Genomic DNA, 19,734 nt, shown 5'->3' with positions numbered 1-19,734 from the left:
GGCAATGTCTCCGCGTATTCCGATACATGATTCTCTTAATGGTAACACAACTTATAATCTGATCATCATACAATCAATGTTCATGACCACTGATCAAATAGTTTGGGAAATGTCAAAGTGTCAATCTCTCATGCCCCATCCTACACCAACCTCTCACCTCCATTACTCTACCATCAGTCTACCCTCATCGCTCAACCTCCGTCCCCCACCCTAACCCTCTCCTTTCGCTAACTCCACCTTCATCCTTCACCCACCTTTCATTTTCTCATTCCTCACTCCTGAATCAGCCATTACCCCCTCACCTTTCACCTTTTACCCTTCGCCATCCTCAACCTTCAGTCCAATCCTCAGTCCAATCATTCGCTCTTCACCGTCTGTTCCCTTACCGTCACCCATTACCCTCACCTTTTAAACTTCATCCGTCAACCCTTAACCTTCCATTCTCCACCTTCAACACTCAACCAACACCCCTTATTCCTCATGCCAAACCCCTCAACCCTAAACCCCCATTTGCAAACATACAACTGCTATGAGAGTATCTCTATGTCAACTACTCGTACCTCAGTGGCATTAAACCACGGCTTAGGCTTGTTTTCCTAATTCCGTCCAAAAGGCATAGTGCGAACCGTATTTTTTTTTTCTCTCTCTCTCTAAGTGTTAAACGTGAAAACAGTCCCTCGGAGATGTGGATTTCCGTTTCCACTTTATTAAGAATTCATTAGTGAATCAGAGAACGTGCGAATTTCAAAAAGGTAAGAAAGAGAGAGCCCTGTGTATATACGCAAACACCGTGGTCATTAAGCACAACTCTAACAACGGTACAATTTGAAAAGGACATATGACCGTCACTAAACACCTGAGACTTGTGCTGTGTGTTAATCGCCCTATCCCATGATAACAGGGACATGTTTATGGAAACGGCTCAAACTGATGGGACAGCTCTCGTTATTTAGGAAATCAGTAATTCGTCGGCTACCATCAGTTAGCCTACATATATTATGATATCAAATGGATAGATTAGTTAATGAGGTAGTTCTCCAAGAGAGGATTTATAAGCGGCGATGATCATCATGCTTTCATAACTGTCATAAAACAATATAAGAAGGGCAATAATAATGACACTTGATTCATTTCTCTTATCATGTGGCTCACAATATTGTCGAAGTCATAAATTCAACGTTAATACAATCACTAGCGTGTTACCATCATTTCCGCAGTTTTGCTTCAGGTAGTGCTTGCAGTTTGTGTTGTAGTCTGTGTACACATACTGCATAATTGATTGAATAGGAAAAATAAATGATCACGTGAAAAGCTATGGACCCGTATGTTTTTTTTTCATTAAATAGCCACACTCTCTTCAATGGATGGATGTTCCGTTAAAGAACAAACTCCAAGCATACGTACAACTGCCATCATGAAAGACTGAATTTTCAATGTTGTGATAAAGAACGAGCAAAAAAAAAAAAAAAATCCAACGTATTGTGATATAGATAAAAACAATATTGTGAACAGACATTGTGATGAGCATAATAAAAGTAATCATAATGAAAATAATAACAGTTATAATTCCACTAATGATAATACTTTGAATAATTATGATGCTTCTAATGATAATGGCAATAATACGATAAATGATGTCGTATGTATACATAGGTAGCCCCTTCCGAGCTAGCAGTGCTATTCATGAGGGCCCCGGATTGCTAATGTGTGGTGTAAACGTATATGGCATCTCTTGCAATACAATAAGCAATGATTACATTGTGGGCTTCTGCAATGTGAATACGACATTCATTCCTCAAAGTCAAGCGCCAAATTTGGAGGGTTTCCCGATCTGTTCTTGATTTTAAGGGTGTGAAACAGGTTACGCACATAAGATAATATAACCACAGCAACATAAAACACCACGATGTATCACAATATGTGTGCTGTAATCGTCATCAAATGCTACTGATTTGAATGCAATTGATTTTGTCTTATACGTGACCGCTGAGGAAGCATCGCATGCTTGTAGCGAATGCTATAATGTCTAAGCAAACGGCCAGTGGTACCGACAGTTTTGAGTTCCCTCTAAATGACCATAGGCAATGAGGATAAGGTACCTTGCTCAGGGACACAACCGCTGCAGCCATGGAATTCGAATCAGAGACCATCTCACTAATAAACCATGTTCCTATTCCCGGAGCTACACAGACCTCTTGTCTACATACTTAGCGCATGTGAAACAACCGCCGTAAAACCTTGGTCTGCTATACGACAGGATTGAGGGTTCATTTTTGTGATCGTGTTATTTCTCAGTCGCGCGGTTCTCGACACACTCAATAGTAATAAACTGCTGTATTTATCCACTGCGCTTAAAGTGAAAAGAGAAATCAAATTGGCGTATGGTGTTTCATCCGTCTCTGAAGAATGACAATGATTATTTGAAGCATTCCAAGAAGAGAATAAAATGTCTTACCGTCTTGACATGCTCATGGTTGATGCCTCTCCGATCTGTCGGTAATGAAAATAATCCAGTTACGAGATATGGATTTCCGCATTTGAACTCGAGTTTTGTGGCGAACCTTGCGGCCGTCTCTTTGCGCGGAGGGCAGGGTTGTGTTCCGCAAAACAAACGTCAACAAGTTTTTCCTAGGGCAGTAGGGACTGACTAGAAGACGCCCTCACGCCAGTGCCACGATACTGACGAAACAACAAAAAACGTAGAAAATGCTGATATTCCTCGTTTTTTACCCTTCGCTTCGTTTGTCGTCTGTGTCTGTGCCAACCTGCGACAAGTAGTGACGTCAGATACACATTTGCATTGTTACGTGAAATCCCTCTACGATTCATCTGATCACCGAAGGGAAATATTTCTATAAGGAAGGCAAGGCGCGAAATAATAGAATTAAACACGGAGAAACAGCGAAGCAGAGAAACTAGACGGGGAAAGGAGACAGGTAGAAAAAAAGAGAGAGGGGATCATTGCTGCAATGTTGAAGAAAAGAAACGACTTTTGAGCAATAAGCGAAATGAGTCTTGTCGCTGCGAAGAAAAGTGGGAGAGGTAGAGGAATGATGAAGTGAAATTATCGGCGAAAGACAGGCTTCGTCTGCTCGTGAGGAGGGTATTAACCCTCCACGGCGTCTTGTACTCCGGTATCAGCGCCGAAGCTCACAATAGGTCGAATTATTATCCTCACGAGAAAGAAGCTTAGGGCGCAACCATCGCTTTCCAACCTCTCGCCACCTCTACAATTCTTCCTCAGCCAGTCGTTCAGACATTGCAGCTGTTCACCATGCACTCTTAGACATCGCAGAGGGGAAAAAATGGCAATAGGGATTAGTCCGAGAGAACGCAATAGTAAATCTTTCTTCCGTGTCGACAGGTAGGCGATTACACGTTGTACAAATTCCAGCTCGCTGATTCTTGAGTTAAGTAGAAAATGCTAGGGATAAGGTGCGCAGGTGAATGATTACCACTATTTGTAGACGACATGAACATAATAATACAAACGTGCGTCTTTTCAAAATGAGATTCTTCACATCAACAAGTGGTTTGGAGCTGCTCCATATCCACCCTTCAGACTGTAGCATCCCTGTAGCGATGGCAACAAGAAAATAATCGCGCAAGGAGAAGGTTGATAGGAACGTGTCCCAAAGAGGCCGTACTCAACCAAGAAAAAAAGCAACTACTTAAAACTTAGTAATGATGTTCATGCTTCCACAGCTCCAGCTCATTACCAGTGGCCGCTGACGCAGCTGTTATTAACTACAGAAAAGCCAACAATATTAAAGGGCAAATGACAGGCGACAATGGCGATGTATATAGCAGGTCACATGATATGATCGATCTCTTTCTGTGTTTGTTGTTTGTTTGTTTGCTTGCTTGCTTGCTTGCTCGTTTTGTGTGTGTGTATTTCGTGCAAACACGACAACACACATTAGTGCATTGCATATACAGATAACAAATTTGGTGATCTGAAATGTATCTAACTCAAGAACTTTGAGAACGATGGATAGGGTTTCAGGTCAAAGGCAATCATAAAAATTGCTGGTTGCCCACAATAAGGCATTTTTTAGATCATATAAATATATATCATTCCGTTGAGTAGGCTTTATGGCACCATCGATTGTGGCTGAAAAAAAAAAAAAACGATTTGCAGTAAAACAGAAGCAATGATATATATATATATATATATATATATATATATATATATGTATATAGACGATGAAGACAAACAAGTTGACATAATGCATTAGAATCCAACTTCATTTATTTGTAAACCAAATTTTCGACCCTTGATGTCTATGTCTTACTTCTTATGCATTTTATGATACATTGTTACGTCATAATTGAGTTTAAGGATTTTGCACTCATGAAGATAGCGCAAATTTTGAGCTAACAACCGTGCGTGTTGGTATGTATTTTGCGCGGCTGGTAAACGATCAGTTTGATTTGAAAATGTCTATGTCTTACTTCTTATGCATTTTATGATACATTGTTACGTCATAATTGAGTTTAAGGATTTTGCACTCATGAAGATAGCGCAAATTATGAGCTAACAACCGTGCGTGTTGGTATGTATTTTGCGCGGCTGGTAAACGATCAGTTTGATTTGAAAATGTCTATGTCTTACTTCTTATGCATTTTATGATGCATTGTTACGTCATAATTGAGTTTAAGGATTTTGCACTCATGAAGATAGCGCAAATTTTAAGCTAACAACCGTGCGTGTTGGTTGCTAACCTAGCTCAAACTCTAAGCTGACAACCAGGCGCGTTTCTTTGTTATTATTATTATTTTTCTGTGCTGAGCTTCAAATACAAATATCACTGTTACCCTGAGGAAGATCCGTGCAAGGGTCGAAAATTTGGTTTACAAATAAATGAAGTTGGATTCTAATGCATTATGTCAACTTGTTTGTCTTCATCGTCTTCATGCTCTTATTCCAACACGCGGATAATAATACCATTATATATGTATATATATATATATATATATATGTATGTATATATATATATTTATATACATATATATAGGTCATGTGTACGTAAGGACTGCTACGTACTATAATCAAAATCCCCTGAGGAGCTGACAGAAGGCCATTAAAAATTCTTCTACTATTTCTTCTTCGAGTCTGTGTGATACCAGTGTCTAGAATCTCACGCATCATAATATAAACATTACATCATCTTCATGACGGCGCCTTCAATTTGATAAGTGGTGAGCGATTTTTTTTTTATATCCCTGCTAGAAAGAACACAGTGTTCCACAGTGCGATATCTCTTCACACTGAGAAATTCGGGCGTGTTGACATTGTGAACACATTGTGAATCTTCAATTCACAACCACAGTGTGAACACATTGTGAACACACTGTGATATCTCATCACACTGATAAATTCGGGCGTATTGACATTGTGAACACATTGTGAATCTTCAATTCACAATGTGAAACTGAAAATCACTATGTGAACTCTCTGTAAGGAACCACACCACGGTGTGAAATCATCGTCACACTGTTAAATTCGGGCGTTTTCACATGGTCGACTATGTGAACACAGAGTGAACACACTGATGTGAACACACTGTGGGACACTGTGTTCTTTCCAGCAGGGATAATGTTCCTCTCCGAGAGCCCGGCGGGATTCGGTATACGTTTTCACTTGTTTAAAAAGTATATGAATAAATAATTACATACATTATACATATAAACATCACTGAACAGATAAATAAATTAATAAATGAATAAATAAATGCGTAAATGCATAAATAAATAAACAGATAAAATGAATGAAGGGATGAATGAATAAATTAATGAATAAATTAATTAATCAATTATGAGTTAATTATGAAGTAATTGATTAAATAAGTACGCCCTACTTAATTAATGAAATAAGTAACTAAATAGATATATACATAATATGTATAAGTAAATAAATCGTGAAAAAGATTTTAAAAAACAGATGCGAGTCCAAACATAAAGGCTGTGTGTGGCTACAACAACTATCTATGGTAAAGGCATTACTTATTAAGAATTCCGTGATGAGTGGTATTGGTATCACATACCGTGATGGCCGGGGTGTGTTGCTAGGACATATTATTTCTACGTCGTATACCACTTAAACATTCTCACAATAATTACCAGCATGAAAAAACAAATCTCAGTAGCACCGCCATGCATTGGAAAGAACAACGATGGCTCATTCTCTTATTCTCTCTCTCTCCCACGCTCTATCTCTCTCTCTCTCTCCCTTCCTCACTTTGTTTACTCTACCCTCCTCCACACCATTCTATGCTCACAATCATATGATGATTTGTATCAGAAGGCCTATATGATAAAGCCATAGGCAGTAATTGACTCGCCTCCAGTTTTCCTCAAAACGAAACACATCATGTTCGAGGAGTTATTGGAGGGGAAGGAGGATATTGCTCTCATGTTCCCATGGCGACACTTTTCCAGCTACATCATTTTTCTTTCTTTCTCTCTCTCTTTTATTTGGGAGGGGGGGGGGGGTAGGGGGAGATCGGTGATTCCCTTACGGCTTTTGGTAGAAAGGTCCTATTATACAGCTAGCAATATTATGCTAGTAAGGAATGTACATTCTATCAGATTATGTAGTGATTAGTTATACGAATTTTTATTACAGAAATATTGCTGATGTAATGGGTTGGTGAACATGCATAATTTCCCGAACTTAAACTGAAACGTCGAAGCCTCATCATCTTGAAAAGAAGAACTAAAAAGAATTTGACAGTTAGGAAATGTTTGAGTTGCTAATACTTTTTTTCCATGGAGGCTCAAATGTCTCAAATGTCTCCTTTATGGTGGCCTTATTACCATGCGGAAAGTTTTCTTCACGCGATTTCAAGTAAATGAGATGAGATTTCTGTTGTTTCCAAGCTTTCGCTATGTGCTACCTACACCCTGATACCATGAAATGATTGTCATTGAGGTGTATATTTTTTTCTGTCTATTCTATCAGATGCAGAGGGGGTCACGTTTTAGTTGCTATTCTAAAAAAAAAAATCCACATAACAATGAAATTTAAAGTTAACATACAGTAACGACATAAAACGGCATAACTGTATCTTCCATTGGTTTAGTGTGACAAAAACAAATCTTATGGAAGTTGATGACGTAAAATCAATACGTAAAAAGAGTGAATATTGTGTTTTGATCAGCTTTTCTTTGGGGGATAGTTGCAAAGAGACATTCTCAGTGCAAACGACTATAAAAAAATAAAAAATAAAAGAAAGAAAGAAGGAGCAATATCAGCCATCAATGAAGAAATCTGACATGCCTTAATTTCACAGCTATTTTGATAAAGGTGAAAACACTACTTGGAACTCTCTATATAGGGTTCTATAATATCCGCGATATTATATGAACCCATTTGCTTCTATAACAATCAATGATGCCCCTATACTTTCTGCACTTGAATAATATATATATATATATATAAATATATATATATATATATATATATATATATATATATATGCATATATATATATATATATATATATATATATATATATATACATACATATATATGAAAAGTGATGGCGGTATCGGTAATGAGGACGTCTTAAGAAGTTTTCCTCGCGGATGCATTACATAATACGCAATACCGTAAGCCGTTAAGGCTAATGCACAGACTTTGCTAGAGATGAAAAAAAAAGAGCGAAGGGCTGGCTGGACATGTAAAGTAAGTACCTGTGAATTGTCCATTACCTTCATCCAGTAATTGCGAGCTCTCTGGTCGAACTAGGTTGAAGCTAATTGCTTTTTTCAAGATGAGGATTCGATCCAACCTGCGGGGCAAAAGCCTCAGGGTGCGAGGAATATGATGGAGGGGTATGGGGCCATAAGAGAGAGAGAGAAAAAAAAAAAATAGGCGAAGAAAGCGAGATGGAAAGGTAGATATATTGGCAGATTGGGAAGAGAGAAAAGTGGGGGGGGGGGGGGGGGGTAGACCGAGAGAAAGTACGGTAAAGGCAAAGCCGCGGGCGACTTTCTATCCCATGAAATGCACAGTGTCTTCTTGTTGCGTTTTGAAAGTCACTCCTGACGTGTGTTGTCTCTCTATTTCGTCCTTCTCTCCCTAAAAATTTCGGTCCTAAAATCAGTACAAAAAACATTCCTAATGCGTTCGGGGTATTTCAACGTGTTAGTCGCAGTGTTTCACCTCGGCGCAATGACATAAATCTCACGGATTAAAACATCACTGAGACTTCCTCAAGACGCCCAATAGCCCGCAAATGATAATGTCAGAGGTTGCGGCGAACTTAACGGAGAAGAATATCGTCTGTGTAAACATTCTGGGGGGAAAAGCCAGCGCATGACAAGAGGAAGAAGTTTAGTGTGGTCCTACTTCTTTTATAATGATCATGATATAGGGTGTCCGCGGAAACTTGACGTGGTAAAACTGCAGAATGCAGAGAGGGGTAAGGATGCGGAAAGGACAAGGATTGAATGACGGCAGATAAAAACAAGAACATAAACACAAAGGGAAGGACTGCCACTGCTATTGCTTAAAAAAAAAAAAAAAAAAACAGCCAACATCTGCGTAAGTCGTATCTGATTGCAATATTGATATCATTTATCATATTCTAAAAAAAATACATACAAGAATGTAATATTAAAAGGGATACTAGAGTGGAGTAGCATCTTGAGATCAATTCAAATCTTCAATCTCACTTCCACAACGAGACGTGACTCGATGGCTTGATATATTATAAAGATTAGGTATACCTATTTACCAGTATTATGATGTGGATGTTGACAGCGGCATTACACAGAGATAAGCAAGCACCCACGCAAGGACACAAACATGCCTTATAATGATGGAACAGGTATATATCCCTTCGATTATAATCAATTTTACATCAACAATTATTAACAATGTCTAACACGCGAGTATACAGATAACTATCTCCCTCAGTCATGCCACTTTTACCACACGTTTTTTCCCCATGTAACCAAATCATTCTGAGAGTACTTGCTCTCAAGTTTGTCAGGGATCATAGCAGTATCTTACAATCGTTCTTGAAGAGAAGGGGAGAAAGGGAAGAGAAGAAGAAAGAAACTGGTTGCCATGGCAACAGACGAAACGTTTGCGAGTAGTTGGCTTTGCAGAGCACGATGAAGCCATCATGAAACTGTGCAAGGTGAAATAATGATACGAGAACGTAGACATCGGTAGATGGACATAGGAATTTAACCGACTCACAAGTTTCAACGCTGCTGTGTACCTGGGGTCTTGTTTGTTTGTTGTGTTGATTCTTTTTTTTTCTTATTTCTCGATTCTTTAAAGATCATTTTCTATGGTGTGTGAATCATATGCAGAGTAAACGGCAATGTGGTACAATTTGACAATATCCCATAACGCCGTGAGACTATTTCCGCGGAAGTCGAACGGCGTTCGTTCTGCGTGATTTTCCACGGGATCAAAGGAAAACTGGAGCAGGAATTCGTCTTATCGATCAAAATGGTACATGACGCAAGACGTGAGACAACTAACTCTCCATGATCCAGACGAATTACTCATGACGGAAAGGCCATTTCACCTGACACCATGCATCCAGGGAAAGAGAACTAGCCAGCCACGTTGTCATGAGAACACATTTTCTTCTTTGAATTATGGCATACGTTGATCAGAGGACAGATATGCTAGCCTTCGTGACAGTCGTCTTTACAGCCCAGCACACCTGACAGTGCGGGCATCGCTACAACGCATTGATCCCCATAGAAACTGACTGCTTTAACGTCTAAACTGCGTAATCGCTGATAGTTCGGCAATGTAAATCCACCCTAAGTAAAGGGAAATGTCCTGAGCCATGTAAGAAACGCGCAGTGGCGTCGCAGCGGTTCATCTTTCGTTGATGTTAACCTCCTCAAGCACTGGCCACGAGATTAGTCGAAAATTATCCCTCTTCAGCTGCTTAGATTACCTCCTAATTGGGCAATAGCGATTTCAAACGAAGAGGGTATCAAGGTCTGTCTGACCTCCCGATTCACTTCTCACTCATCAGGCCGTGGATTGCCACCACTGCTGAAAGACGAGAAGGAAATAAACAGACAAAATTAATGCTCCAGCGTGCGTGTGTTCGATCGGTTTAATCCCACGTACTATAGGGACGCAGAGAGCGCTGTCCTATGCATCATCGTCACTTAGAACTTGTAAACATACTGACACCCCGTTTGCTGTTAAGATGAAAAATGCAACCATTCTGAATGTGTGTCAGTAACTCGGATAAGTGATTAATGCATATTGTTTAACTTAAAGGCATTATTTGTCATTTTCAGATGAAACAAAAACCCAGCTTAAGTACTTCTAAATAGATCTAAAATGTGAGTTCGGGGTAGAAACAACCAATGTAAAAATGTTCATTAGTATAAACAATGTTAAGTATTGTCCAATGCACAAAATGTGAGCAATAGTAACAACAAAATTGTTTCTAGAACAAACCGTCTACAGTTATGGTTGAGTTTAAAAAAACAAACAGTGATATATCCTTATATTTTTGCTTTATTGCAAATCTTTTATTTGGTAGGGTGTTTTGTGAGACAACTGTAACACATATGCTCAAATGTGAAAATTCGAACTTTCTTAAATCACTGCTCCAATAGTAAATAGTACCTTTAAAAATCTTTAGGAATGGCTAAAAGATAGAGAGAGAGAGATAGAGTGTGTCTGTGTATGTGTTGTGTGTGTGTGCGTGTGTGTGTGTGTATGTGTATTTAGAAAGAGAGGGGGAGGAGGAGAGAGAGAGAAAAAGGAACAGGAAATAAGTAGCTGATGAAGGAAAGAGTACGCAGGTTTCGAATTTCACCTAACTGCCTAATGCAATAGAAAAGAAAATGTGTTAATTCGATCATCTGATTCTACTTTTTCTTTATGCCCTATATAACGACATCACTCCATAAGTTATTCATACCTGAGGAATACCACAGTCTGAACATAAAAGGAACCAACGCTGATGATATAAAGCTGTGTAATGCACTATTGTGCAGTTTCCATTCTCTGTATACCCTTGACAATCCCCTATATTCCACGTTTATTGGGTCCCATGTCCCTATTATTATTGTTATATACCGAACGTAAGTCTAAGTTGGTGTCGAAGTTGATATCCCCGTCAGTGTCAGTGTCCGTATGTCCCTGTCTTTGTTTCTGTTGTTGTCTATGTCTCTGACTCTGTCTTTGTCTTTGTCCTTACCTCGCTTTGTACTTCTATTTACAATGGTACTGCATACTATGGAATGCCATACTCATTTACGTTAAGGGCACACACACATACACACACACACACACACACACACACACACACACATATATATATATATATATAATATATTTGCTGGAAATAAATGTCATTGAACCTGATCCTGAAACTGATATATAGAGTCACCACACAGTAACGAATGGAGAAACACGCTATATTGCACGGTGTTCAGCTTCGGTGTAGGATAACATCGCACGGTGTACACGATATTCATAATCACTGTCACTAACTCAACTAGGATTTTTTGTTTTCTTTCCTATCGCCGAACATGTCTCACCTATATAGAGCCGGTACAGAAAAACAGGAGAAAAGAACAGTGACCTTAACGAATGCAATGGGATGCTATCACTTAGGGTTTATCAACTGTTGCCGTGGCAACCATCGCCTGGCACCTGCTTAATGTAATCAGGGTTAGCGGCAAATGGAATACAAGGTTCAGCAAGGTTGGAACGAGACCGCGATATATTCCATAGATTATTGCATGAGGACGCAGTGTTAGTAATGCAAGAGGTCATTAAGGTATCCTATATCCATGTTAAATGCATCATCTTAATCCATAGGTACACTCACGACGAAAAAAAAAACACCAAATAAACAAACAACAACACACACATAGGTATGTATAATACACACGCATGCATGGCGCGCACACTGGTGATCGCCTTCGACCGAGGACTTTTCTTCAATAAAATATCATAGACTTGGGCTTTCTGTCTTCTGACACGTATAAATGACCGCAAATCCGAACGCTTAATAATACACATCACTCTTCCGCATGACCTCGTATGACCTCGTAAAGATACATCCGTAATGGTCAACCCTCGCCACGGACCTTCCCCTACCGTCTATAGTCCGTCGTAATCCCTTCTGTACATTTGGATAAAATTGGCTCATCCTCAGCGCTGTATTTTCGTCTACTTCTTTTCTATTTATCCGAGAAAATAGAAAGCGTCTTCAAGTGGCACTTGTCAAAAATATAAAACAAACATACATACACACAAATACACGCGCACTCAAACACACAAACGCACTATCCATCTATAATATCTTATATCTTATCTTATCATATCGTACACGCTTTCATGGTCCCATATTGTACGCGCTTTAAGGGTCCCATACCGTACAAGCTTTCCTTTTATTTTTTAAATATATACATATGCATAGTACACTTTAAATAAGGATGGGAATGGAAATGGAGGGTCCCATACCGTACAAGCTTTTGCTTTTTAGTGGGACCCTCCTTTTCCATTCCCATCCTTATTTAAAGTGTACTATGCATAAGTATGTATATATTAAAAAAAATAAAATTGTTTTCTTCATTTTGTTACTCATTATCACATGTATTTTGTTTATTTACGTTCTTGCAAGTATTACATATATGTTCTGCATATACATTGTATATCATTTTCTCTGTATATTTGACGGAAGTGAAAACATGAAATAATTTGAACTTTAAACTTTGAAGAGGAAGGCCCAGACGCGTGTTGGTCTTTTCCTATACATATCCTATACTCCAACGACAGATGAAGAGTTGGAATGCTCGACTACTCTCAATTTACATGTTGAAATTTATTGGAAGCTAGCGCGCCATAGGAAACGAAGCTATCGGAGTGCACGAGAATAGCGCACCGAAGGTTACAGCAACAGGTCAGATACAATGTGAATATGATTATACATCTCAATATACACTTTACCAAGGAAAGATATATCTATGCAAAAAAAAAGAAAAGAAAAAAAAGTATTTGAAAAAAGGATGTCAAATGTGTCAGCCAAAGATTAGTTGGTTTTCAGATTCATTCTCTTTTTTCTGGACCACAAAAAGGAGAAAAACGGTGTAAAGCAAACTTCCATTCAAAACAATCAGTTGTCCTCATAGAAATCATCTTCAGTGATTTTTAAAGTTATTTATTTATTTATTTATTCATGTACTTATTGGGATAATCTGCCGAGTTAGCGTCACTAGCAACAGCAACAACTTGGCAACACACTTGACCAGTTGACTTTACGAATGTATCGTTGTCTTGTTTCAGGCCTTGCATACAGGGAGTCAGACGGGGAAAAAAGATATCCGGTACTTCGTTTTCCTTAGCATACCTCTGAAAAGTGGGTTAATTGAAAAGCGCCCGGCGTATTCTGTCAATAAACCAGGATATCACATGGAAATTGTCTTCTCAACAAGATGTTCCCTCTTGTTAGAAAAACGAATGTGAGCAAAGTAGCCGAAAGGACCTTTACCGATCACGTCTACATTACGATATTAAAGGGAACACTGTGAAACATCTTGTCCATTATCAGTTTGCATTAGCAGAGGTCAACCAATGACACTGCGGTTGCCAGGTGTGTTTTTTTTTTATACGTGTAAATGGAAAATGCATAAAGACGAAAGTTTTACACGATATCTAGTCTCGAATCTCTCCCTCCTGGTATATTTGGCAACAGGTGACGGGCATAATATACAAGACTACTGAGAGCATGTTTGAGTAACACTTGATTAGTATATGGTTCATTTCCAGGATAACATAATCATGCAGAACTGGAACTTTTATCTCATATTATGCACTCCGATTAACAAATTCACACAAATAACTGTGTACTTAAAGGACAAGTTCACCTTCATTAACATAAGGATTGAGAGAATGCAGCAATATTAGTAGAACACATCAGTGAAAGTTTGAGGAAAATTGGACAATCGATGCAAAAGTTATGAATTTTTAAAATGTTTGTGTTGGAACCGCTGAATGAGGAAACTACTAAGGCTCGTGATGTCATATGAGTACAACAGTATAAAGAAAATGTAAAGAAAATTCAACATATTTGCACTTTTTTTCGCATAATAAAAGAGCACTTGACTTGCCTCTTTCTAAAGGCAATGGGAATAATATTACCCATAACATATGTCAGTAACGAGTCAAGGCAATGTGTTCTTTTTTCAAAAGATGAAATTTTGTGAAATTCTCTTTATATTTTCATTATATAGTTGTACGCATGTGACATCATACACTGCAGTAGTCTTCTCATCCAGCGGTGACTGCACAAAAACTTCAAAAATTCATAACTTTTGAACGGATTGTCCGATTTTCCTCAAACTTTCAATGATGTGTTCTACTAATATTGCTACATTCTCTCAATCCTCATGTTAATGAAGGTGAACTTGTCCTTTAAAGTTATAATTTCATTAGCATTATTTTTGGGACACTTTCGCTTTGAATGTTTAGTCAAAAACGAATGATATTGCGATTATACTTAAAACCACAAATGAGAGCACTTCTTTTGCTTAGGTAAATGGAATGAATTGAAAATTGTTCTTGGTCGACTTCTACATTCATACGCACGGAATGACATATTTTGTTCGACAGATACAACCAGCCGTCATCACCTAACTCATCACGTACCTTTGGAACATTATTATATAACCTTTAAAAGAAAGGGATAGAAAAATGGAGTCCTATACAGGTAAAGAGGGACTCCTGCATTAGCCATCATTGCTGTGATGGTACACGCTCTTGTCACGTCTCTGGTCAGGGTTTTCCTTCCCTTAGTGATAAACTATGTTACCATGCCAACGAGACCCAGTCAATGTAACTTTACGGACACGGAAAAGTAACTTCTGGTGTATGTCCTATATTATTCAAACTTGCAACTTGCACCGAGGCCCTAAGTGCTATAGTTTGCGCTAGTTCTGATCAAACACATTTACACCGTACAGCTTTCTCACGCCAAATCTCGTCACCCCAATAATTTTACGGAGCTATCGGTATGTCTATCTCGACAGACAAAGAGAGATCGAGTGTCCTGACATCTCCTTATCGGCACTCGAACTTGAACCGGAGGCCCAATTTTTTTTTTTAACACGCGTGATTAGATCCAACTGTCAAATGGTGCTGATATGACACACTGTTCCGCCTCCCGCCTTAACTTACAGGTCTATGCCACCGTTAGTCAGTGTTAATGGGAATGGTACTCTATTGGTTGAGGTGAAACTTTAGCTTTTAACTTTTTGCGAGATACTTTAAAACCACTCTATGAGATGTCATAGAGCATACAATCCTAAGAGGAATAAGAGAAATTATTTGATAAAATTCGGTTTTGAAATGGCTGAGATATCCAAAAACAAAGTAAGACAAAGCGATTCTAATAAAAGGTAGGCCCACCTTTTATTAGGATCTCTTTGTTTTGGATATCCCAGCCATTTCAAAACCAATTTTCATCAAATAAACTTTTAATTCCTCCTATAGAATCACATACTATTTCATATTTCATAAGAGGTTTCTCATTAGCTCACAAACAAACTATACCATCTCTTTAATGGTTTATGCCGATTGTCATCATGTAGTCACTATGCTGTGTGCCACCTTGGCGACAACTGCGAGGAGCATTGGTATACCGACTGAATGTATCACGCGAAAGAGGTCATTCAGTATAACCAATCTGTAAATTTATGAGCTGCTTTGTATGCCAGAAATGCTGGCAAAATGTGCGTCAGCTCAAATGGCTGTATTAAATTCACCCAGTATCTTCAAAGCGGAAACGTGGATAAGATCTCTAAGCACCGCCAAAAAAAAAAGTTACATAAAGAAGAAATGACAGCAACAAAGACAGCAACAAAACAAAATGTATAGAAAAAATGGCGACAATCAATATTAACGACAAACGGATTTGTATTCTAAAATATATTATAAAATTGTAGAATAAAGATTCCAAGCATAAGATTATAAAAAGGTCTGTAGAAGGATTGTGTGTGTGTGGGGGGGGGGGGAGGGGGGTAAACACTGTGCAGGAAATAAATGCAAAGTTGGGGAATTATGATTACAACGCAAAGTTTGTTAACCCTGTAACCTGGTTCTAACCTTGACAGAGTTACTCAACGGTCTGGACAACAAGATGAAGATCATATCCTAGTATAGCAGGGGATATTCTGATAGAAGTTGCTAGAAATCTTTGCAAATAAGTAAATCCTCAAAAGACGACGACATATGGCAGCGTTTACCTGCCAATGTATTAAATCGTGACGGTAAAAAGGAGCAGTAAGCTGGCGTAGCGCTCTTCACTTTTAATGTCAATGCCAAGCTTTCGACCTTTCGACGGGTCTTCTTTAGGGCTTGCTTGAGGCGTTGGGAAAGTGTAGAGTTTTTGGTGTATATAATTATATATATATATATATAGGCCTATGTGTGTGTGTTTGTGTGTGTGTGTGTAATTATGTATATATATTGTCTCATGTTTATATATCTTTAAAAAAATACTTAGCTAATTATAAGAGGCAATATTATTGCTTGGATTAGACAATGCGGAGAAAAGTGATTATATCAAAGCGTTCTTGTCTTCCTCAGTCCTTCTCTTGGTGTGGTTCGGTTTAATACAACATTAGTTTGTTTGTTTGTTTGTTTGTTTGTTTGTTTGTTTGTTTTAATCAGGGGGGGGGGTAAGAGCCCTCAATCAGAGGCTAGTTTTCAGAGAGGTCGTGAAACAAAACAGCTGACATAAACAGAACAAATCAAAGATACAGAACAAACAAAATCCATTCAAACATAGAGGTGATACAAATATCACCAAAGAGACAAAACGTAACACAACAAAACAAAGAATAAACGTATACTATGAAAAGCAAAATATGATAACAGTGTAGTATAATCTAGTCAAATATTGCTGCAAAACAAAATAAAAAGTAAACAATACAAATCAATGCAGGAATTGCCAATTTCGTAACAATACTGCCCGTAATAACATGACAATGGGAAAATAGCGACATTACATTGCATGCTATGATCACACGTAATCAAGGAGGGGAAAAAAATAATACAGAAGACCGTCATAGCACAGAAAGCTCAACTCGGATGTGGTCCCCTCATACATTTACATTCCTCTCTATCTTTCTATCACCCTCTCTGTCTCTCTTACGTATATCCTACTCTTATCATGTTCTAGACTGAAATCACATGCACACGGCATCACTTACCTCTGCGAGACTTGCGAGTGTCATTCAATCTCCAGTATCTGTAGCAACGAAAAATGAATAAGAGAAAGAGAAAAGGAGTTATGATGTCGCTTGAACCGCAATGATGCTATTAGTCGTTGGCAACGCATTAACGACATGAGCTTACGTCAGCGTCTATTGTGTATAGCTCTAATATCCCTAGTACATCAAGAGAGTTTTGTTATTTCGGCTCTTGATGATGTGATTGTTATACAAGAGTTGTTGATTGTTTCTTCTTATAATTCTCCCAGGCCGAAGTGGTTGTCACATCGGTTCGGGTTTTCCCGCGCTGAAATTTGACAGCTATTGATTGCTACGAGAGAGAAAATGCAGTGAAGCAATTAGCTTTGACAGCTTGAACAAAAGACTTCTTACTGTTACCCAACACGACAAGGCGCGAAATTCCCTATCGTCTGCACAAGGCTATGCTTTACTAGTATTTGTCGTCCATGTTCATTACGTTTCGTTTGTACTATATGTGTAAAGAGTGTACTCTTTTTGAGATCACCCTTACTCTAAAGTCAGTAATTTAAATATATATTTTTTGTAAACCACATCTGCGAGGATCGGCCACATCACGTGCATTACAAAACTGACTCGGTCAACAATCTGAAAAAAAAGTAAAAATAAAAAACAAGTTAGAATAAGATAGGATGTTCTGTACCTAGTTTGAACAAAATTATAAAATTTAAACTGTGTATACAGCACAGTTAGGAGGTTGACATTAGTGACATCATTTACCTTCCAATAAATGGGTAAAATAATTGGGCCTGCATTTGCTTGTATTCCATTGTATATTCCTAGATTTGCAACCGATCAAATTACTTTTTTTTTTCCTAGACTGCACAAGAAGAAATAAACATGAATACTCCCTCATCAAGTTATTGTAGTTTCATGCAGTTCCAAACAAAAACAAAACAATACAAATTAGAGACACATTCCAACATAATGGGGGCTCAATTAACGAAAATATGTCAAACTTTGCTGATTAAATTGTTAAATGTTCAACTGGATCAAGACAACACTCAAACATTTAGACAAATTTCAAACATCTAAAATATCTTCACTATCAAGATATCCGTGAACAAATACCCTGTAGTGATTGACGGTTTACTTAACGGATTATTTTGTAATTTTATCAATAGTCTCAGTGGGGAAAAGCAAAGCCAACAAGGTATAAGATAAACTACTACTCACTCTTACTGTCTAAGGCATTTTCAATTACGACTTTTCCATAGCTTCACTTTACACAATAAAAAAAGAGACATTAGAGTGTGTGGGAGCACGAAGTCTAGATTTTTGAAATTAAAGCATTGTTAAACATTGTCTATAAGAACAACTCATACTCGAAGTTACATAATGGGATTATGTTGAAAAACAGGTTATCCTGTATGAATTCGGATACACACAACCACTCTGTAAAATGTCACAGTTGTTCTGTAGATGAATGATTCACACAGCTATAACCTGTGATATCCACGATTCTCCTTTTTATTTGTAGGAAAAGGGAAAGGAGGATGGGGGAGATGAGGTTTTGAAATGCCAAGATTTTTTTTGTTTGTTTTTTCGCTTGACATTTCTCGTTTAAAGTGGCTAACCACAGCTTTCAAATGTCATGAAGTCAGTCAGCCGAAAAGGGAAAACAGCGTGATTCCCGATGACCAGTCAAAGAAGACGTTATTCGACCTAGAATAAAGACACAAAAAAAACCCCCAAAAAACTCTTGCATAAGAAACGCGGCTTGCGAAGCAAAAGACTACAGCATGCAAACTGATTGTTCAGGAATGTGCTGTCAAAGAAAATGTATTCTATTGCTAAAAGGGTACATATTTTTATTTTTGCAAAACTCTTCTCAACAAAAGCGTAATGAGATGTCAACCAAACAAACAAACAAACAAACAAACAAACAAAACCAGGGAAAAAAATGTTTATTTACAAGTGGGGTTGATAAGAATTATTGACAGTGGTCGATAAACCAGATTGCTAGTATTTTGTGATTTTCCTCGACATAAGGATTATGCACTTGTTTCAAATTTGTTAAATTTCAACTCGTTGTTAAATTTCTTGACTGGTCGGTCGAATATATATTTCCCAACATGACCAATGAGAGATATCAAAGAAAACATGAAAACTGAAATCTAAGAAACAAAAGTTTACTCTAAATTTCTGGAATCTACATCGAGTCCTATAGCTCGACGTATGGACTGGCAATATAACATCGTACTTATGCATCCCCTCAACATCTTCCACGTAGTGGAGTTCTCGGAGGTAAGAATGGAGTTAAAGGGATGAAACGCGGGAAACCAGTGGCTCGTTGTTTCGAGGGGTTGCGTTGAGGACGGGGCGAGTTGATGTGTAACGAGCCGCAAAACAACGTTTCTGCCTCGTCGGCTTGCGAAGCAGGCAGGCGACATAAATGCGCCTGGGTTTCCCGCCGAATTAGGTTTCGAACTTTTTTTCGCTTTCATTTATTTTTTTTTTTTCATCGATAAC

The 19,734-nt window shown here is 38.2% G+C and overlaps 1 protein-coding gene across 1 annotated transcript in view; it reads right to left on the bottom strand.

Annotated features, from left to right (window-relative positions):
- LOC140234645 (short transient receptor potential channel 4-like) overlaps window positions 1–17,238 on the bottom strand; it is a 72,668-nt gene extending 55,430 nt beyond the window's left edge. The window contains exon 1 of the mRNA XM_072314678.1: window positions 17,224–17,238. The gene's annotated coding sequence lies outside the window, so the exon portion shown is untranslated. The remainder of the gene's footprint in view (window positions 1–17,223) is intronic.
- Between the last annotated feature and the right edge of the window lie 2,496 nt (window positions 17,239–19,734).

Source organism: Diadema setosum, chromosome 11 (assembly GCF_964275005.1).
Source record: "Diadema setosum chromosome 11, eeDiaSeto1, whole genome shotgun sequence".
Lineage (NCBI taxonomy): Eukaryota > Metazoa > Echinodermata > Echinoidea > Diadematoida > Diadematidae > Diadema > Diadema setosum.
Note: the sequence above shows the minus strand (reverse complement) of the source record. Positions and strands in the feature narration are given on the sequence as shown.